Genomic DNA, 22809 nt, shown 5'->3' with positions numbered 1-22809 from the left:
ATTAGTTGGATCTTAGCTATGCTTATTATTACTTTATAAATCCCAAATTTTTTCCTTCTCTTCTCGTTTCCCCAGGGAAGCCTATGTAAAACTCAGAACTAAGTAAATATAGCAATTACCTTTACTAAATAAAACCAAACTCACTCCGATTTTTGATTCACTGCAGGTCTAAAATTCAAAATAATTATAACAAACTTATACTTTTATACAAGAAACCCAAATGAAGCTATCAAAACAAACAATAATAATTATTTACAAGTAAACCTTTATAAAAAATTATAAATATTACATTACAAATTGTTTAAATAATTTATCCTAGTAATATTTAGCCTCTGAATATTGTTTATGAAATCACAAGATAAATGTGCACTATCAGGCTACTGCCTATGATTGTACTGTTATGTCTCATTAAAATTTTAAAAGAAAAATTTATTGACAGTTATTATGAGACAGGTTCCAACACTCGCTAAAGGGCGGAACGGGTTAGCGCCACTCGTCATCTGCGGCCAGCAGTAACTAGCGATGCTTGCCTCGTGGTCCGCGGCTCGCCGCACGAGTTGCAGAGGCTGGCTCGGAGCGGACGAGCTCCACCCGATGCTACTCGCTCCTCCGGCAAGGCACGCAGCGAGTTGGTAGCGAGTTCACGATTCCTCCGCAGGCTCGCTGGAGACTCGTCCCGTGTCGTCCCGCGATGTCTTGCGTCTGGAGTGCTTAACTGTAGATATGCTATTAGAATGGGACTTGGTTGCATTAAGACCCTTAAAAATTCATCATAGCACATGGTGTAACGCGCATCGTTGTTCCGCTGATAACAAGAGTTCAGTACATGTGTTTACCTTGCGTGTGCCATGATACGTATCTACGTATCCGATCGTAAACACAAATGTGCACTTTCTAATTTCGCCGAAAAAAAAATGACATTTGCATGTTTGCCCCTTAATGCTAGGGCCGTATCAGAAAAGTGTTTTTTTTCCGAAAGACATAACCGTAAGTGTGGTTACGTAAGCTACGTAAACCAACGTAGCGATGTTGTCTCCGCCGTGTAAAGTCTAAGTCCAAACTAGGATGAGCACCACCAACAGCCACACCGACCGCAGACAAGCATAACGACCAGACATAATAATAGCCATCATAAACCACCAAAAATTGCTGTCTCCCCACGAAGTTGCATATCATGATTTCTCAAGTACGAAACTACTCTCGTCCAGAGTTAAAGTCCGTTCGGAACTGTGAATATTTTCAGCTATGGCTGCGGGACTATCATCTGAAAATATTCTATCATCAAGTCACTCTAAGTCCAGAATGGAGTTAGTTTCTGGCTGACACATCAAGCATCACGAGGTGACGATGATGGGCAGCGTGACGTTCTTCATGGTCGTCGCGATGACGTCACGAAGAGGACTCCGGGATTCTCCTCGGAGGCAGACTGCTCTCATGCCTCTCAGGCGACCCCCTTATATACTGCCCCTTTGCCTCTGAGGCGACCCCCTTGTATACTCGAGTTCTCCACACCTCAAACAATCTGGAATGTTTCCACGACCGGTCAGCCGACTTTCCATGACGTCTTTTCCTTCTACTGGAGGTTTTTTTTCATATAGCAGGACACTTCTTTTGGTTCTGTACGGCGGGTGGCCTTAAAGCAAGGCATCAACTACAAGCTAGTAGTCTATATCGCAGGCTTCGGTATCGCTAGGCAGCATATCGCCGATACGGAGTTCGTCCACTTATGACAGGTTAGTAGGGGCTGCACTTCTCCCCATAACAATGGTAAAGGTAAATTCGTGCTATTAAATCATATAATGTACGTTATTATTTCTCACTTTCTTACCTGCATCTAAAGTTGCAGGGATATATTGTTTATCACCATAAAAACAAACGTACTTCCATTTCACTGCCTTTGGTGTCGAATATTGAAAAACGGTAAAAGCACCCTACATAATTAATTCTTTAATTTATTCATGCTCAATTTCTTACTTACATCCAGCTTTATATGTTATGGATAAATGAGTTTTATGTATGATAAAACAGAACTTAAATACTCGAAATTTGGAAAGTAAAAAAAAATCCTAACTTTGAATTCTTGGTGTTAATTTTTAATTTCTTACCCTTAGATCCAGTTGATTCGGAAATATGAATTGATTTTTTTAAAACAAAAAATTAAACCCTTTTACACCCCTTTAGGGATGGAATCTTACCAAGTGGTAAAATAATAACTTTGAGATTTTTTTATTATTCTTACTAAAAATGTAAGTCGGAGATAAGTGTTTTTTTTTTTTTTTTAATAAATCAAAATCAACCGCTTTTTTACCACTTTAAAAGACGAATTTCAATATATTGAAAAAATATGCAATATGTAACTCTGTGTGCTAGTTTTTTTTAAGTTTATTACTTCGTTCTAATTGATTCGGAAGTGGTCATTTTTCGTTTTAAATCATACCTTCCCCTTTAACCCACCTTAAGGTTTGAATTTGTAACAATTGTAAAATTGTGGTTGGTAGTTTTCGTATATTTATTATTGATACCCAATATATTTTATTATGTTTGATTAGTTTCGGTGGTATAACTAATTAATCTCTTAAAACGATATTTACCCCTTGTTTCATCCCTTTAGTGTGTAATTCTTTAATTATATATAGCCTGATTGTTAATTTACCCAAGAACCTTACTAATAACAAAAGTTTCATAAAAATCCGTAAAGTAGTTTTCGATTGATGCTGGAACAGTCAAACAGACAAACAGGCACACCAACAAACATTTTTAAAGCTATATTTTTGAGTTATAAATAATGTAAATATACATTTCTATTTTTTTTTTTTTCGTGATTTCATACAATGTACATACCTTTTACCTCGAGTAATTGAATTATTAGTATAGATTAGTTTCGGAAACTCAATTAATTATTTTAAGATCAAATTTACCATTTCTCACCTTCTTAGGGGTAGAATTTTACCTAGTGTTAACTTAGTCAAAGTCCTTACTTACAAAAAAATGTAATCCATTCAGAAATTTTTTGGGTGATGTCGGAACAAACAGACGTCCAAACAAACAGACAAAGAAGCAGATAAACAGACAAACAAAGCATATTTTTGGGTACCAAATAATACCGATAGCCGATAGCCGATTCATTTATATATGTTTATATGTATGTGCATATATATATATATATGTATATATATATATATATACATATAAATTCATTCAAGGTACAGACTTTTTACCGCGAACAGATTTATTGTAAGTATAAATTAAGGCCAGGTATTTTTCGTGAAAAATATTTATTTATTGGATCACTCAATAAACTGCATTAAGTCATGCCCTCGCCAGCACTTTCTTCCTTGCTGTTGGTAGCTGTCTGAAAAAGACATTCCCTTATTTCACCTGGGCGTGTTTGCTTCCGCAAAATATTGCTGTGATTCGTGTGCCGAGAGAAGCGTGTACCTTAAAAAAAAATATTAAAAAAACGAAACACAAACGATGCTACAATGTGTCAAAACACAGCTGAACTCGAAATATTTTTCTCAGAAATTAAATGCCCTATTAATAATTAATTCGAAATGTTTTACCCTTTTTCTTAACTCCAAATACGGAGGATTCTGTTTAGCAATAAGTAGGTAACTGTGGTCGCCTCCATCAACTATCTTCAGCTAAACATTTGAGAAAACGACTCAGCTGCTAGATGTTTTATGAGAATAAGGAACAATAGCTCAGTACTTCAAAGATTATAAAACTAGTGGCTTGAAATCTTTTTCTTGTCTATTTTCAGGTCCACTCGATTCTGTAACGATTCGTCGCGTAACTGATAACGAAATCAAAACACGCTACCATTGTTTGACACTATCGCTAGAGTCCCGAGTATTTATATAGGAAGGTTGAGTGAAGTCTGGAGTGAAATGAATCCGTGAAATAATTGTGAATATAAAAGTTACTGAGACAGTTATGTAACTAAGATAATTTTTATTGCTACATTATTAGCAATTACAATAAACTTACTCATTTTGTCACGAAGAATTAACCTCAAATAAACGAAGACTACTTTGTAATTTCAAATAACTGAATCTGAGTCTAAACTAAGCCGTATTTCGACTTCCGAGCTGCATGTTTCGTTCTCAACAAAAGGTAAACACGTGGACAAAGAAGAGCGTTCTGCTGTAGACTTTACAGGTTTTTGAATGTTTTTTTTAATATAACAATAATATTATTTGTGATTAATATCAAAAGTAAGTTAACTTAGATCGTAAATCAATGAAGAAATTCATAAATTTACGAAGAACCCTGGATAATTTGTAACCAGCGTTCATCGTAAATTTAAGGTGAAAATTTTTAACGGTGTAAGGCCACGTACTTTTCGCGAAAAGATTTCAGAACCAGCTCTGGGTTAGAACTTTGTAGCATTGTCTGTGTTCCTTGGATGCCTAGGTTTATTTCATGTGCGTGACCACTGTCTCCAATCATAAACATCCAGTGCAGAAGCAAACGCGGCACAACCGAATAGAACAATGTCATCTCTTGCAGACGGTCACCAATAATGAGGAAACAATTTCTGGCATAGGGAATTCCTTATTGAAGTCTGTACTGTATTTTTTTTTTTTTGTAATTGTAACAGAAAAATTATTTTAAAATTACAGATATTTGTACATTTGTACATTTACATGCAAACCTTTATCGCCGTTCCCTGAATATTATTTCAACATTAAATGCGCACATTAATAATCATAATAAAACTAAATAAAAAACAATTATTTAAAATTCTTTTATCTTTTCCAGGGTTAAAAAAATTATGTTGAAATGAAATATCAATAAAAATATAAATTATGCCCCTAATTTTGTACGAAATGATCAGTATTATATCGAAAAACGTATTTCATGTATGCAAATAGAACCATTGCCATGTGTTGTGCAAAGTTAAAATATCTATTTCTCGGCAATTGGTTTCCAAAGGAGTCGTTTGTAAAACTACATAAAAATGTTTTTGCGCCATCAGCGATCACGATCAGATTATTTCGCGAAAAATACGTACTTGCCCGTATCTAATTCTCCAAGTGTGGCAGGTTTCGACGACAGCGGTCGCTGCGGCGAGGCTGTGCGGCGGTGCTGGCGGGCTGACGGAGCTCTGGCCCGGCCGTCGCCCCTCGGGGGGAGAGTCCTCGGGGGCCCTGCACGCCCCGCTGCGCGCATCTGGGTCGCCTCTCGCGCGCCCAGCGCCGCGGACAAGGGGCGCCTCTCACGCGCGCCGCTGATCCGTGGCTGCGAGACCTGAGACAGACTGGTCCCTTCGACACACTGCCACAAGTTGTCGCTTCATACGGTTATCCAGAGATCTTCGTTCATGTACGTACTATCTTCGTGAATTCACGGATACTTACCAGCTTACCAGCTTTTAACATCAATCACTACCTTTAACTTTGAACAGATAATATAACTTCAATACTTGCTAACTCAAATGAAAAAAAAAACACTGTTAATCCTTCCATGTGCATGTTTATACGTTGATACAGATATCTCTAACAATCAAGGGCACTTCGTAGTAGAATGTAAATGACGGTCGGAGATCAGGCCTCAGGCTGTGGTGGTGGTGCCGACCACCATCTTGGATTGTGAATTCACGGCGGTCATTTTGGTTGACTTTCACCTTTGATCTTGACCTAGACCTTTTCATCGGTGGCCATCTTTGATCCGCCATCTTTGATCCACCATCTTTAAATTGAGTGCCCATCTCACTAATGTTACACTTTTTGTTATGCACGCCATAGTTGATCTGCATGATGTCATGATTACACTTTTCGTTCCGGCCGCAATCTTGGATTATAGAACGCTGCAATTTTCCTTACGGCCGACATCTTGAATTCTAATAATATGTCCGTCATCTTGGATCTGATGTCACAGCAACATTTTTTTCGATTTTGACATTATGTCCGCCATTTTTTTCGTCTGCTGGAGGCCACCAACTTCGATCATGTCTCAGCCGCCATAGTTATTTTTCTGTTCTTCTGGAGGTCGCCATCTTGGATACCGACATCTTTGTTTATGCTGTTTACTCACAGAACACACACAGTACAAACAATAGACTCACGATGCATACACTGGATACAATTAACACACACAGTACACACACAATGAACACACAGTACACACATGCAATGGCCTCACGGTACACACACTGGAAATACAATGATCACACAGTACACACACAAAACCTTCAATGAACATACAATACACACAAAGGAAATGCACTGGTCACACAATACAGACATTATACATGCAGTCGTGAGAACGCAGGATTAGTTAGAAATCAGATTTCGTGAAATAATAACAATCACTTTTAAAATCCAAAATATAGTTTATTATTTTTATTTATACAAATGCGGGTAAAACAAGTTATTATTGTATGTAGCTAACTTCCCTCAGTTCTTTGAGTATGAAGGGTACTTCTTTGATGTGCAAATAGTTTCCTGATTAAAGCGAAGCATGTAGAAGTCTTAACCTGTCGACTAATATGTTGGGATCTTCCCATGATGCATATTCAATTTCTTCTACTGCTGTCACTTTCATTGTATGTTTATTGTAAATATTTTTAATATCACTATCGTCCCAGTGATCATCATTAGATTCATCAGAATAATTTATTTTATTACGATATTTCCATTGTTTTGATTTCATGCCTTCATCGCAGTATTTGATCTTGCCTGCTTTAGGTGATTCAGCACAGTCTTCGATCGCGTCACCAGCTTCAGAGTCCCTGTCGCCATCACCAAAGAAGTCAGCGTCTTCTCCTGGATAACTGTAAGAACACGAAATCGTTGACTGTGTCATCGTCTAAAAGCTTCTTTTTTAAGTACCATCATTATTCCAAAGAATGAAGGATCTATTTGATATGGACTTGAATGTATTCTCACTTTTCACTGTGATAATACTTCCACTGGTTTCAGTCATCCTTAAACCGTCAGAATCCTTCAATTTAAATTCTTTGTCGCTATCGGAAGAGCTATGAACATAATCATGCTCAATACAAGGAAAATTATTTACATCAAGGAGCACACTCTTCCTAAGTGTAGTGGCTTTATAGATGTTCTCTATCTCGTAAGTGGGCCTTGCTTTACATGTTCTGCCATGTCTTTTTGAGCTATCAATTAGTGTTAACAACCTGCTACACCGAATACAGCTTAACATTTTGTGTAGTGGGTGTTGACAGCTTGACACGATCATTCTTCTCATTACATATAGCATTCCTTCTCAGGACAAAATCCTTGCTGTAGTTTATACAGTAGTGTCCTTCCGATTCAGCTGCAGACAACAAACCTGGATACATGTTAGCTTCTGCGACTAATGATAGAGATGCAAATTAAAAATTTTAATTAGAAACAGGTACTTAAATACGAATTCGAGTATTCCATCAGCGAGAATTAATATTCAATTTGTTTAAGACTCGTGGTCATATAGTTCTGCTTATCAACAACAGATGCTGCGTGGCAGTAAATATTATTTATTTTTCATGTGGGATGCGGGATGCTCACTCTTGATCGCAAGAGAAGGGGGTCTTTGCTAGACCTCAAAGAGAAGGAAATTCGTCTTGAATGATTGTAAGTGCTGATTTAGTAACAGAAATTTACTAATTAAATGTAACTCTGAATAAAATTGCATGACTCATTCAGTAAATAATTTTTCGTGCAGATATAGATTTCTTAGAAATAATCAGAATCACTCGGAGAAAATCAGCAGAGATCATGCCAGGAATAATCAGGAGCACTCTGAGAAAATCATCAAAATATTGGCCGGAATAATCAGGAGCACACTGAGAAAACTAACGCATATTTCCTTAATCTATATCAGCGAAACAGAAAAAAAAAATTTAAAAAAATTACAAATTACAAAATAATAAAAAAAAATACAAATATAAGAATTCAAAAATATATTCTGCCATCTTGTGAACGTCTCCTTCGTTGAGCGAGGCTAGAGTTTAAGCACGAGCCAGAATTTGTTGTATATATATCTTTTATTTTTGTTTTTATTTTATTTTTTATATTCATTATTATATTAATATTCTTTTGCAACTTTATTTTATATATGGTTGAATGACTTGTAGTAAAATAATTTATGCTTCTTTTAGGACTTTCCACCACAATTTTTGAAATTAATAATTTTTTACATAAAATTATTATTTTTGCATCATTCAAGTATTGAACCAAGGATGCATAACGAATGAATCAATTGTTATTTTCACAATTTTTTTTTATGATTTTTGGAAAATTTTCCGAATTTCTAGCTTAAAAATGACGAATTTTCAAAATGGGGTCCAATATTGCGGAAGTTCTAGCAATAAATAATTATTTCACTCTAGGGAGTAAAAATTAAACCAATATAGCGGCAATGCACTCTAACAGACGAGAGCGCTCTTAGGGTGCGGTTACACGGGACCCTGAACTACTTCAGATGAACATGTTTAAGTAAACACGTTTACAAACGCGAAAGTGTACGGTTACACGGTATTTGCTGAAAAGTGTGTTCAGCTCTAAAACCGATTGTCTACTGTCAACGAATGACTGTTTTTCATCTTCTCTATTTTGTATCCAGAAAACGCGGGATTTTCTCACTTGTTTATACAGTATTATCAGCAGAAATTTAATGTGTTTTCATATTACTCAATATTTTTTTTACAAATCGGGAATTCAAACAACATACACAGTAAATTTTTTTAAACTTATTTTTTATTATTTTCGAGCGAGAGTGCCTATCTCAGTTATAAGATAATTAATGTCAGGATCAATTAAAAAAAAGTAATATAATTACCTGTTTTTTTGTTGCATTCGGTAAAATATTACTCTACTTGTGCCAGGATACTTTCCATCTTGGATTTCTGCAAAGGACTGTTTATATTCTAAACAGCCAATCAGAGGCTAATGTAGAAGATATGTCGATCTGAACTACTTTGCCAACCTGTTTAAGTTAAATGGGAAATGGCCTCGAACGAAACATGTTCAGACTGTGTGTAACCGCACTCAACAGCTGAACATGTTCACCTGAAGTAGTTCAGACTCCCGTGTAACCGCGCCCTTAGTTACAATAATTTAAAACAAGATGGTGGCAACACTCTCTAGCACACAATTTGTGCACTACATTTCACTAGCACGCCTGGTAACGAGTACTGAAAACCAGATGGTGGTTCTGTCTTGAACAGGCGATGCTATTTTCCTTTGAATTAAAAAATATATGTAAGGTCTAATATGTATGTTATTTTTGTACATATCTTATTTAATTCTCAGTCTGTTAAATATCTTGATAGCAGAGTGGTTAATGGCGTATGTTTTCCAACCTAGAGAATGGAGCTTTGTTGTTTCGAATCGCAGCACTTCTAATGTAATTTTGCATAAAAAATTAAGATTTAAAATGTCGATAAGAACCATATAACAGCTCTGGTAGCTAAATGGAACATTGACTTTTGTGATGAGACAGATCGTACTGGTGCCCTCTAGGCATAAACAGTGAAAACAAAGATATCAGTATCCAAGCATGTATCTAGCAGAAACAGCTCGAATCGCCTATACTTGCCAATCAAGAAATTAAAGTAAAAAAAAATACGATTACGATGTGCTGAAGCATTAATTGAACGATTATTACAATGGGGAAGATTGATTCAAAATATTGTTTTGGATATACACAATTACAGGTTTATAATGTAGTCATAGATAAAACTTGAGTTATATCCAAATAAAACAATACGTACACAAACACAGAGAAAAACAAGCAAACATTATCTTATGTACAATTTTAGATGTACAGACAACACAGAGAAATTCTTAGAAGAAATTAATCTGTAATGTAATATTGTTCAGACTAATTTCTTTCAAGGAATTCTGTGTGCTTTTCATACATTCAACACTTCATATCAGCCGATTTTGTCTTGTTTTCTGTGCGTTTGTATTTTCATTTTTGATTTATTCATTGTTCTGATTTTCTATTACATACAATGTAAAACAGTAATAGTGTGACGTCCCTCGGCTTGAGGCCACCGGTCCCCTGCTTGCGTGACTGTCCAGTTATGCCCGTACTGCTCTCGTAGGTGAGGTGTGGGTCCAGGCCAACGTGGCCGGGACCAGGAACTGCAGGACCTGGAGGGAGGAGTTAGGTGAAGAGGAATAGTGGTAGACTGTTCCAAGAACAACTCGGCGTTGACGATTTCACGAGCCTCTTTTATTGACGTTTTAGAGCCTGCTGCAGCCTGGCGGAACCGTCGCGGAACAAGCGCCCTTACCGCGGCGACCCGGACTCCCGTAAAACCGTACTGCCCGTTAAGACGTCTTGACACGGATTGGGAATTTTTGTACGTAATACTGACCCCGTTTAAGGTTACACCGTGAAGAAGCGCAATACGTGCGCGTCCTGTTACGTAACGTTTCGTAAGACGATGGAGGTTCTGAGGCCTGTAATTGCACGTCCGCGTTCTGGAACTCTCGGCTGGTAACATCACTCGACGACTCGTAAATTCAGTAAGGTGGCGAATGACTCGCGGAGGCAGCTTAACTGCCGCGACAACCCGTGAACTGGAAACGAAAGACTGGCCACAAGCTCCGGGTACGCGCTTCGCGAGCAGCGCGGAGCGGCGTACACGACTGTCCTCATTCGAGCCCTGAACACGACTGACTCTCCCCGCCCGCCAGCGGGCCGGAGCTCGCGGGCTGCGGGGTGGGGAGGAGAAATCGGCCAGCGTGTGAGAGGTCCCGCCCCGCGGTGCGCCAGGCTGTAATTACATACTAGCACACTTGAGGAAACACAGAATATTTACACAGCTAAGCGAAACATTAATCAACAACAAATTTACAGAATTAATAAATTACGATTACAATATTTACATACTCGTTGAGGCCCGTGACCATTTGGGAAAATATACAAAAACACAGAATTATCTCTTGCACAAAAAGGCTCATTGGCCCGCTAGGGCGCACGCGGGTGCGTCGCTGGCCGTCGCACTTCACTGGGGAGAAACACACTACCTCAGGCCCACGTCGGTGGCCAGGTACGGCCTCTGCACCTGGGAGGGTACGACAACTGTCGTCATATGCCCCCCCTCTCCCGAGGCCGTCCTGGCCCCCGACGCCGACCTAGACCAGCAGCTGCATCCGCGTCCGACCACGTGTCTGGTCGTCGGAGTCCGTCACGTCATTCCGTATGGGTCGGGCAAACTGGAGCAGGAGCTGCATCATGCTGCAGCGTAGCCTCCCGTCGACCGTCCGTCGTACGTCTCGGGGCTTATACTGACCCCCCCACTCGTAGTCCTGGAGGTAGTGAGGGGTCGTTTTCTCATGCTTGGACCAGCGCAACGCCAGTCCCTTCCCCGCGTGAGCGATCGTCATCGGCTCCCCGGAAGGCAAGTCCAGGACCACCTGCTGGGCCCTGTCGACATCGCCCTCCCCACTGAGAAGCCGGACCGTTACCCCATCTGTCGCATCCTTGCTCACGTCTGTCCTCGTCATCCGCCGTTCCCAGGAGTGGACGCATCTTCGTCCACGTCTCTGGACAGGCTCCGGCAACATCACCACTGGTTCACTCAGGTCGACCAGGTCGCCCTGTGCGGTGTCGTCATGCGTCACGTCCTCGATGAGTGGTCTGTCATTATCGTTGGTGTCATTGGGCGGAAGCACCCAGTCCACAAAGCGCTCCAGCTCTGCCATGCTCGCGCCCCGCGGGCCCCTTCCGCCCCCTTTGATGGGCATCCTTGCCCCGCCCCCTCTTGCCAGCCGAAAAGCGCCGTCTCCCCCTTGATGTCCCCTCGTAGGGAACTGAGTCGGTGTCATCGTGCGGGCCCGTTCGTGTGTCGTGCCCCAGGTGTCATCGTCTCCGTCAATGTTCCTGTCTACCACCCGCTGTGACCTGGGGTGGGCGTGTCCCCGTCGACGTCCCTGATTCAACTCCGGTGGCGTCACCACGGGGTCACCGAGGTCGACCAGTATTCCTACGGCGACGTTGTCATTGACCCTAACCTGGGTCATCGGTCCACTACCGCCGTGGCTGTCGTCGTGCGTCCCGTCCCGTGTGTTGTACTCGTCAATGTCCCAGCTTACCACCCGCTGTGACCTGGGGTGGGCGTGTCCCCGCCGGTGTCCCTGATCCCGCTCCGGTGGTGCCACACAGGGTCGCCGAGGTCGGCCAGTACACCCTCGGTGACGTCATCATCGGCTCCGTCACCAACCACTGGTCTGCTGTCGTCGTGGTCGTACTCGTCGTGCGGATCGTCTATCAGTCGGACGTCGTCTCTGTGTACTTTAGTCGTCCGTACATCGGCGCAATGCACGAGGTACGAGGTGGTCCCCAGTCTGTCCACTACCTCCTGCGGTCCTGACCACTTAGGAGCCAGACTGGCGCAAAAGCCCCTCTCGCCAGACGACAGGTGGTGACACTTGACAAACACCTGCTGACCACGCTCCAATCGTCCTGGGGGCTGGTGCGTCTGCGGCGTGCGTCGGGCCAGGTAGTCAGCTTGGCGACGTCGGGCGTCTTCGCGCAGATCGTCCGCGGTCATGTCGGGCGAGTAGGGGGGTGTGCGCGCTTCCCCGGGCAGGGCGAGGTTTCGGCCCTGCACCAGTTCAGCGGGGGAATGGCCCGTGACCGCGTTCGTCCGACGGCGCAGGCAAAACAGCAGCGTCGGCAGGTGCAGGTGCCACTTGGTGTGGTCCTCGTCCAACCAGATGCGCAGCTGAGTTTTAATGTCCTGGTTCCGCCTTTCGGTCGGATTCGCGCACGGATGGTAAGTGGGCGTCGTGTGATGCTCCACCCCCAATCCCGCGCAGGACATTCGCCAGCTTCTCCCCGTGAACTGCACCCAGTTGTCCGTCAGCAGGACCGCGGGGTACCCGTATCGCGGGAAGAACTTGCGCTCGAGCAGGGCAATCTCGGTGCCGGCCTTCACGTTTGGTACTGCGAACGCCTCCGCAAAGCGGGTGAAGATGTCCGTGACCACAACAATGAAACGCCGACCACGGGACATGCGAGGATACGGCCCAATAATATCCACCGCCACAGTGTGGAAGGGATCCCGGGGCCGACGTGGGACCTGTTTCTCCTTGCCAACGGGTCGCCTGGACTTCCGCTCCTGGCTACGCACGCAGGCCCGCACATAGCGTCTCACTTCTGCCACGTCGCCAGGCCAGTGGAACATCCGCACTCACGCAGCGTCTGCTCCGCACCCGGGTGTCCCGCCAGGGGGTGGTCATGCAGGTAGCTCATGACCCAGCGCCTAGCCTCGGGCGGCACGTGGGTCTGCCACCTGCTCGTCCTGTGAGCCCCCCTGGTCTGGAGCACCCCGTTCAGACTTCGGCAGCCCGGTACCACCCCTTCCCTGCACTCCGTCAGTCGGGTCTGGGTGTCGGGGTCCCAGAGCTGTGCCGCGTGGACCCACGTGAGCAGTTCAGTCATCGTTTCTGGTCGCGCGTCAGGCGCAGGGGCAGTGGAGCTTGTCAGCGCGTACAACGCACACGGTCGCGGCACCGAATCCTCTACCCCGCGTTCACGCTCAGGGAGGAGCACTTCCTCCCAGCCCTGGTCATCGTGGAACTCATTCTCAGGATCCGGATTCCGGGACAACTCGTCGGCCAGCTGATTTTCACGTCCAGGAATGTGTTCGACCGTGAACGAGATTTCCTGGATCAGCATGGCCCACCGAGTGAACTTAGACTTCCGGCCCTGAGCGGAGTCTAGCCAGCGGAGGCATTGGCTGTCGGTTCTCAGCGTGAATGAGCGCCCCTCGACGTGGTGATGGTACCTCTGCAGGGCCCAGACCACCGCAAGGCACTCCTGCTCATTCACGTGATACCTCCGCTCAGCCTGCCCTAACTTAGCGCTGGCGTACTCGATCACGCGCCTCACGCCCCGGTCATCCATCTGGTACAGTACCGCACCCATCCCCTCCTGACTCGCGTCTGTCTGGATGAAAATGGGGCGGCTGGGCACAAGGTGTGAGAGTTTGTGACAGTTCCTGAACTGGTGCTTCACCTGTCGCAAGGCCTCGTCCGCAGCAGGGGTCCACCGGAACTTAGTCTTCGGCGACAGTAGGTCCGTCATCGGGGCCGTTACCGTGGCGAAGTCGGGGATGAAGGACCGCAGTCAGTTGAGCAGCCCCAGCAGCTTCTAGGTCTGCTTCCTGGTCTTCGGTGCCCCCTTTCCCATGATCAGCTCCAACTGCTCAGGTCGGGGGCGGCACCCCTCCGCCGTCACAATGTGTCCCAGGAACCCGATCTCAGTGGCCCCAATGTGACATTTCTTTGGGGCAGTCAGTCCGTGTCTGGCCATACGTTCTAGCACCAGTGCCAGATGGTGCGCGTGCTCCTCCCACGTCCTGGACCAGACGATAACGTCGTCCAGATAGGCACTGGCGAATTCGCCAATGTACCCATCCAGAACACGTACCATCAGTGCCTGGAACGTGGCAGGGGCGTCCATGAGACCAAACGGCATGGCGCAGAACTGGTATCGCCGGCCGTCTGGTGCTGTAAATGCCGTCTTGGGGCGGTCCTCCAGGCATACCGGCCCCTGCCAGTAGCCCGATTTCAAGTCAAGTGTCGTGAAGATAGTCGCGTCCCCCAGTCTGGCCAGAGCATCCGTGATGTTGATCTGCGGGGGCAGGGCGGGAATGGTCAGTTTATTTACCGCCTTGAAGTTCACGCAAAAGCGTAAACTTCCGTCTTTCTTGGTGGCCAGCACAATCCGCGAGTTGTACGGGGAGGTGCTGGGTTCAACCACCCCATCACGTAACATCTCGTCAATTTGAGTCTGTATGGCCCCACGTTCTCGGATGCCAAATCCGTATACCTTCTCAAAGGGGGGGCGGTGCGGTACCATCGGTATCCGGTGCTCAGTCACGTTCATCCGTCGTAGCTGGTCCGCGGCCGCAAATACCTGTGCCTGGGAGGCGAGGACATTGTTGATGACGTCGACGTACTCATCGGGAACACCGTGCTGAAGATCCTCTAAGCGGATGACTGACTGAGGGGGACTGGGGGGAACCTGGTGCACGCCGTACACTGTCCAGCGCCCCCGGGTGCCGAAGTGCATCCGCCCAGCTCGTACTTCCACGGTGGTGTCGACCTCGTACAGCCACGGGACTCCCAGGATCAGCCCCTCGCGGAGCTCGGGGACCACCCAGGCCTCGATTTGGCTAACGTGACCAACGATGCTCAATGTTACCTGAGTGATGCCCCGTGCGGCGACGACGGCGTCCCTGGTGGCCAGCTGCACCAGCTCCCTCCGTGGGGTCACCGCCTCCACTCTCACCAGGTGGGCCGCGATGTAGGATCGGCTGGCGGCGGTGTCCACCAGGGCCAGCATCTCCCGTCCGTTAGCGTGGACGGGAATTCGCAGCAGCTCCTGCTCCTCGGGCCGACCTGCCCCAGCTGTGCAGTCGTCTGTCCCAAACTGCCCCCGGCCTCCTGGCCGTCCAGGCGTGGGGAACTCGCGGCGAGGTCCGCAGCTCGTCCTGGCGCTGACGTGTTGACGTACCAGTGGTCCACCTCGTCGACGACAGGTCGACGAGGCGGCTGGTCCGGCCCCGGAAAAATCCCCGTCGGGGCCGCTGTGGTTCTGGCTGCATCCAGTTGCCCTGGGGTTGTCCCAGCACGGGAACTACTGGCTGGATGCCTATGCTGACGTTCCGGTTGCCCACCTCGCCGACGGCACGTCAACGAGGCGGCTGGTCCGGCTCTGGTAAAACCGGCTTCAGGGCCACGGTGGTTGTGACTGCATCCAGCTGTCCCTGAGGTTGTCCCGGCGCGGGGACAGCTGACGAGGAGCAGTTCTGTTGCCCCTTGCTTCCCGGCGGCGGAAATGATGTCGGTGTGATAGGCGCTGGCGGTGGTGGACGAGTCCTGTTGGTTACTGGGTCTGCTGGTGGCTGGTGGGTCGGGGAGCGGCACCCAGTTGTCCCTCCGCCCCCGTCCTCGCGTTTCCCGCCTGCGAAATGTTGCCTTCGCGCGCCTCCTCCCACGCGGCTCTGGTGGGGCACAGGCGATGCCAATGGTACGCCTCCGGGCAAAACCAGCATCGCGGCGGATGCTCGTCCCTCTCCCGCGGTTCTGTCCGCTCGTGACGTCCTCCTCCTGCTGCAGCTGTCTCTGGGCATCCCCTAGTGCCACCACGGTCTGTTGTCTTCCGCGGTCCTGCGCCGTCGGCGTAGCTCACTACGGCCATGTCATTGTCCGTGACCTCTGTGACAGTTACCCCCCGTGGTCCCGCGCGGGTACGGGGAACCCTCGCGCCCCTAAGTGCCGTCCTCCACTGCGACATGTCGCGCTCTATCACGCGAGCGAGTGCCACGAACTCCTCTGTGTCACGTCCGGCGGCTGTTATCATGAAGGGGCGGAACTCTGGTAGCAATTGTTCGACGATGGTTGGTAACGCCGCACTCACGTCTCCACTCGTCCCCAATCGGCGGAACATGCGCAGAATCTCGTAAATGAACTGTTCCGCACTCTCGTCCTCATCCTGGTTCCGGCAATAAAATGTCCGCAGACACAACGCACGCTCCCTGATCGTTATCGTACCTGGTCTCGACTTGGCGTACAAAAAGCCCCCACTCGGTATCAAAACTCCCGGCCATTGACCACCAGTTTCTTGCCTCGCAGCGGAGCTGTCCCGCTACTCGCGATGCCCACTCTGCTCGTCGCACTTCGTATAGTTTTAAGAGGTGCTCGTACTCCCGCAAAAACTCCCGCGGGTCCTCGTTGTCTCTCCCCGCAAACACTGGCAACTCGAACTGCGTATTCACGTACCGCACTACTGGCCCCTCCACGTTCGCGGGCTTGTCGCTCTGTTCCCGTTTACACTCGGCGTCTGTGCTGACCGCACCGCCCGCGCCCCCGGCCACGCCGCCGGGCCCACACACTACGCTTTTTACGTCCATTTTCGCGGAGTCTCCTTCCTCATGCATGTCTGTTTCGAAACTGATTAGATCGTCTCTCTCTTGTCCTGCCTGCTTCCACGCCATCCTGTCCTCCGGTGCTACTGCTCCGGGATGTGATCGCAATCTCCCCCAGCAATACAACCCGATCCTTCCCGGCGTATTATCTTCAGTCGGAGATCCCGCTGCGCCGCCGTCTTGAATTGCTATCGCTCCCACGTCGCGCTATCTCTCGCCGAAACGTCTCGTGTTCGCGCCGTTCCCACGCCACGTTATCTCCTGCCAGCACGCCGGCGCGACGGCTCGAGTTCGCGCCGCTCCCATGCCGCGCGGCTGCACCTGCTTCCGTCCTGTCCTGCACCTGCGAGCTTGCGTGCGCTTGCGTGCGCTTGCGTATGCTTACGGCCACACTAGTTGGGCGCCAAATGACGTCCCTCGGCTTGAGGCCCCCGGTTCCCTGCTTGCGTAACTGTCCAGTTATGCCCGTACTGCTCTCGTCGGTGAGGTGTGGGTCCAGGCCAACGTGGCCGGGATCGGGAACTGCAGGACCTGGAGGGAGGAGTTAGGTGAAGTGGAATAGTGGTAGACTGTTCCAAGAACAACTCAGCGTTGACGATTTCACGAGCCTCTTTTATTGACGTTTTATAGCCTGCCGCAGCCTGGCGGAACCGTCGTGGAACAAGCGCCCTTCCCGCGGCGACCCGGACTCCCGTAAAACCGTACTGCTCGTTAAGACGTCCTGACACGGTTTGGGTATTTTTATACGTAATACTGACCCCGTTTAAGGTTACACCGTGATTAAGCGCAATACGTGCGCGTCCCGTTACGTAACGTTTCGTAAGACGATGGAGGTTCTGAGACCCGTAATTGCACGTCCGCATTCTGGAACTCTCGGATGGTAACGTCACTTGACGACTCGTAAATTCAGTAAGGCGGTGTATGACTCGCGGAGGCAGCTTAACTGCCGCGACAACCTGTGAACTGGAAACGAATGACTGGCCACGAGCTCCGGGTACGCGCTTACTTCGCGAGCAGCGCGGAGCGGCGTACACGACTGTCCTCGTTCGAGCCCTGAACACGACTGACTCTCCCCGCCCGCCAGCGGGCCGGAGCTCGCGGGCTGCGGGGAGGGGAGGAGAAATCGGCCGGCGTGTGAGAGGTCCCGCCCCGCGGCGCGCCAGGCTGCAATTACATACTAGCACACTTGAGGAAACACAGAATATTTACACAGCTAAACGAAACATTAATCAACAACAAATTTACAGAATTAATAAATTACGATTACAATATTTACATACTCGTTGAGGCCCGTGACCATTTGGGAAAATATACAAAAACACAGAATTATCTCTTGCACAAAAAGGCTCATTGGCCCACTAGGGCGCACGTGGGTGCGTCCCTGGCCGTCGCACTTCACTGGGGAGAAACACACTACCTCAGGCCCACGTCGGTGGCCAGATACGGCCTCTGCACCTGGGAGGGTACGACGACTGTCGTCAAGTGTATGTCCAAAATAATGTTTTAATAATGTTATATTGGTATATTTGTGCCTGATGATGGTAACAGATACCAGGTCCCGAAACGACGCAAAATTTTTGTCACAGGAAACTTACTGTGTTCGTTGGTGTTGTCGTTGTTGTGTTGTCCATAATATCTGTTTATCCTCATAGTTGTGTTCGTATATTTGCTGCATTATCCAGGTTTGTTGTCTGTCTGCATACCGTTATTCTTGAAACTGTCTCATCGTTGTTGGCCTACTAGGTATGTTCATTTTTGCTGTTATTATATATAATGATTAAATTCCTTCCATGGAATTCTTGTGCTGTTTGATATTTAAGTTGAGTGTGCCCGTTTGTGCTGTTGCCGTTGTGTTGTCCATAACACTGGTTTAGGTTCATCTTTCGGTTTATCTGTTTAACATCAGATGATTTAAGCATGGTTTCTGAAGTTTTATGTTTACATTTTTATTTCTTATTTTGTAATTATGAGTTTTTCCCATGACAAACAGTGCAAAACTGTGACATCGTCCAGCCGACGGCCACCCCAAAGCCCGACCTGCACTCGCCAGTATCCGACCCAGCTAACGGAACGCACCCCTAGCCATGGCCCACCCGAGTCAGGCGAGCCTTCGATGCCAAGCTAGAATCAATGGCCAGGTATAATTAATTAAACACCTCGACCCCAGTTCACTAATAATCAAACATAAATTAATGACAACTCCACTATTATTTAAAACCCCGCATAAGGAAAGTGCGACGCAGGAGTGCCCGAGTCACTCACATGTGAACTTACCTTAATCAGTTTGTGAGTGCCCCCTTTGCGGCCTTCAGCCTTAATTAAGTATAGTGTTATGTTGACGTAAATATTACCTCCTTGTTTTTTATGTGTAACTAGCCACTAGAGTAGTCAGCAAGTGACGAACAGTCTCTGGTGTCACTCTTAATATTTAAACTTAATTTAAATCAATTTTTAAACCATAATTATTAAATTGTATCTGCCAATCAGATTAAGTATTAATAATTAATGTGTGAATTTAGAGCTGCTCTCAGCTTCTTATTATTAAAATAATTTCCGAATAACGGAACTTTACCATTTTTGTCGCGAGAGAACGCTGAGACCTTCCCTCGCACCAAGGACAAACGCCAGTACCGAGCGACTCGCAGACCGGGGCGGAAGTGTGTTCCACAGGAAGCCATCACCCTTTGTCCACACCGAACAGTACTTCTGGTAAATATAGTCATTCAAACCAAATCTCTTTTCTTCGTTACTTTATCTCCCCGTGCATTCCCGGTCCTTTTACGGTGTAGGGCTAAACCCAGCCGCTTAAGTTTTAAACTCCCCGCAAGAGACATTACGCGGGGTAGTCCACTTTACGGCACGGGCCGACTCCCGCTAACTTTCGCTAAGGTCGAGTGCACAGGCACCGACGACAACTACGAGTAAACTTTGTCTAGTTTAATTGCGGGCCGCGATTCCCACAAGTGAATCCGGACACCGTCCAGTTAACAATTTTTGGGATTGGCCGCCTCCAATCAACCTCCCTTAACCTCGACTGGTGTGAGGGCTTAACATAGTGACAGTGCGTCAGAGCACTCATATTAGACTAATTGTAACTTTGTAGGGTAATTCTTTGTGCGATGTGCACGTGTAGTGCAAGTGTAATTTGTGACTGTAATAATTCATCTAATTAAACAGCCACTTCGCACCCCCCATGCGCGACGTGCCAACGATCATCTAAATCTCGAGTTCGTGTCTGTTATTGAATTGAGCATCCCTACACCAGCAATGGGCCCCTCCAACCACGAACTCCGCCGATGGTCCTAGCGGGCCACGCAGAGGCAACGCACCCACAAGACCCACATTTGGTTAGCCGCTGAGTTAACCTGGCGCCCTCCCGGAAAGTAATTTCAATAAGAGCTAATTTCCCACTAGGATGCACGCCCGGTCTCGAACACGAGAACCCGGACGACAGCAGCTGCAATGGCGTATGTCCAAGAAATTTTATTAAATCCACACACTTGTACAACAATTAAAATGCCTTTTGTTCACTGCCTGCTGCCAAATTTAACCTTATGTGTGGATTGGATATGCAGTATCATAATTAAATATCTATTTAAATTTTAATGGTCTGTGTGCTAACTTATCTCCAAATAATAACGCAAACATGCAGATATCTACAGAACTCTGATGAACTTGTCATAACCACAGCACCAACACTGTTCTTCCTTAATTTTACATGTTTGGCCTGTTTACAAAACAACACAACTGGGAAAAGGAAGTATCGTGTAGTTTATATGAATTGCGAGGCGGAGTTCGATTATTTTAAAAAGCATTTTTAGTTTAAGGAAGTGGTTTCTAGCATTGTGGTCATCCGTTATCCATCATAAGACCTAGAGCCAGTAGCAATCACTCAGACATCGGTCGTGCGATCAGCACGAGACAGATATGGCGATTAACACAAGCTGCAACCATTTCTCGAGTGTGTACTGACGTCGTACCGACCAGAGGTCATTAAGCCAGGCCTCGACTTGCTAGTATTGGCTCCCGCTGGTGAAACGCACCCCTCGCAAACTCAACCCGGGTCAAACGCGGATTAGATACGCAAGTACTCCCAGTGTATAAATTTTTTCACGGAACTGCGCCTGATGCAAACAACCGATAATAATTCATGGAGAAAGCTCATCAAGCCATCCCCTTAAATTAACATGTGATAAGAAATGTGTGTCGTAGAGCACGAGTGTTAGCTCCCTCCGGGCACAGTGTTTAATGAACACCCTTAATTCTAATTGCGGCCTAGAGCCTTAATTTAAGTAAGAAACAAGGTGCTGAAGCAATATCTAGAACAAACCCTCAAACATACACATAACCAGTGGTTTTTACCAACTAGTCAGTAGTCTTTAAGTTGACTTATCTTTTGAAATAATATTTGTTCAATTTCTTAATCTAAAGCTTTAATCAATATTTCATAATACATCTAATGTCAGCATTAATAATCAAGCAAGGGTCATGTAAAATTAACAAGTAAGTTTTAAACTAAAAACCGAATAACAGTAGCTTCTTTTCTTCACTCGTGGTTTGGCGCGCGGTGGAACACCCCCCCCCCCCCCACAATCATCGCGACAGCCCCCTCCGGCTGTCCAGATCAGCTCGCGGCCCGGGTGGATGTGTTCGTGTGTTCATTCCGTGGGGAACCTTCAATTTAGTAACTCACCGATTTTTCACTCTGGTAAATATAGTCATGAACCAAATCCTTTGTAACGTCAATTCCCCACGCAACTCCAGGTCGGCTTTTATAGTGCAGGGCTTAACCCGGCTGTCGTAATTCCTGCCTTAAGGCCACGGGCCACAGGGCCGCCTTAAGGTCAGTTACTTTACAGACCTGGCCGACTCCAGGAAAACCAACGAACTCCCCCCTCTAACGGACTGCCTTAGGAAGAGACAATCATAATTAATCAAGAGTAGTGTCGTGTAATATCAAGTATTAATTATGTCCAAAATATCAACCAAGAGTAGTGTCGTGCAATATCGTGTACCCAAATATGTTCGTTAATAAATACGTGTACCACACTTTTCAGTTCCAGTGCATGTAATACATCTGTAGTTAGGCACCAGCCACCTTATGCTGAACAGGCAGTGTCACCATTGTCTACTAGCAGTTAATACCACCCTCAAGATACAGCCAACGAGTCTAGGGAAGCATGCTGGGGCCGATCGACCCACCCCATTGGTTAGACATACAAGCTAACCTGGCACCCTCCCGGAAAAACAACATAAAACCACCAACCCCTTAGACTCGCTACGGGACTCGAACCCTAGACCCCGGCCAATGGCAGTACATGAGTATAGAGTCTAGTCTGGCAGTGGAACAAACCCGAGAGGATAGCATATCTTGTATCGGCACGGGAATGTTACAGTCGGGTGGAGATGGAGATGGCACCTAACACAAGGTACAACCATCCATCACCTAATTTAGCAATCATGTGCAGGCTAAACTCTAAAAGTCTTAAAATGTTGATTTATTATAGTGAGGTATTGGCCGCAGTCCGAGACTAGGTGTTAGTTTTACGTAAAGCTTGGGAAAATCTGGAGGGTCCAATAAGAATTAATAAAGCAGCTGGATGAAAGCCGACAGTGTGCTGCTAGTCATGTAGTTAAAAAAAAAAAGATTTGAAAAAATTGACACTATTGTTAAGAATTTTGAATGTTAAAAATGGTGAGGTGCTCCATGATGCACATAAGCATCTAGCTCCAGTGCAGGTTGAGATGGAACAGGACGAGCACCTACTAGCCGCGCACCGCTTGTGGTTGTCTTCGCATGAAAACATATATGTGAAACGTATGAATGAGTGAAGCTATGTTGCGCATAAGGAAATTACATGCAATTACATCATCTGTGTTCACTAATGAAAATTATACATGTCAATGGTTCC

General features: G+C 46.5%; 1 protein-coding gene across 1 annotated transcript in view; it reads right to left on the bottom strand.

Annotated features, from left to right (window-relative positions):
* LOC134527755 (urea transporter 2-like) overlaps positions 1–5102 on the bottom strand; it is a 38363-nt gene extending 33261 nt beyond the window's left edge. Inside the window, exons 1-2 of the mRNA XM_063360686.1 lie at positions 5018–5102; positions 531–715 (exon numbers count right to left, since the gene is read on the bottom strand). The gene's annotated coding sequence lies outside the window, so the exon portion shown is untranslated. The remainder of the gene's footprint in view (positions 1–530; positions 716–5017) is intronic.
* Between the last annotated feature and the right edge of the window lie 17707 nt (positions 5103–22809).

Source organism: Bacillus rossius, chromosome 1, assembly GCF_032445375.1.
Source record: "Bacillus rossius redtenbacheri isolate Brsri chromosome 1, Brsri_v3, whole genome shotgun sequence".
Taxonomy (NCBI): Eukaryota; Metazoa; Arthropoda; class Insecta; order Phasmatodea; family Bacillidae; genus Bacillus; species Bacillus rossius.
The sequence above is the reverse complement of the archived record's forward strand: the minus strand, read 5'-3'. Positions and strand labels throughout refer to the sequence as shown.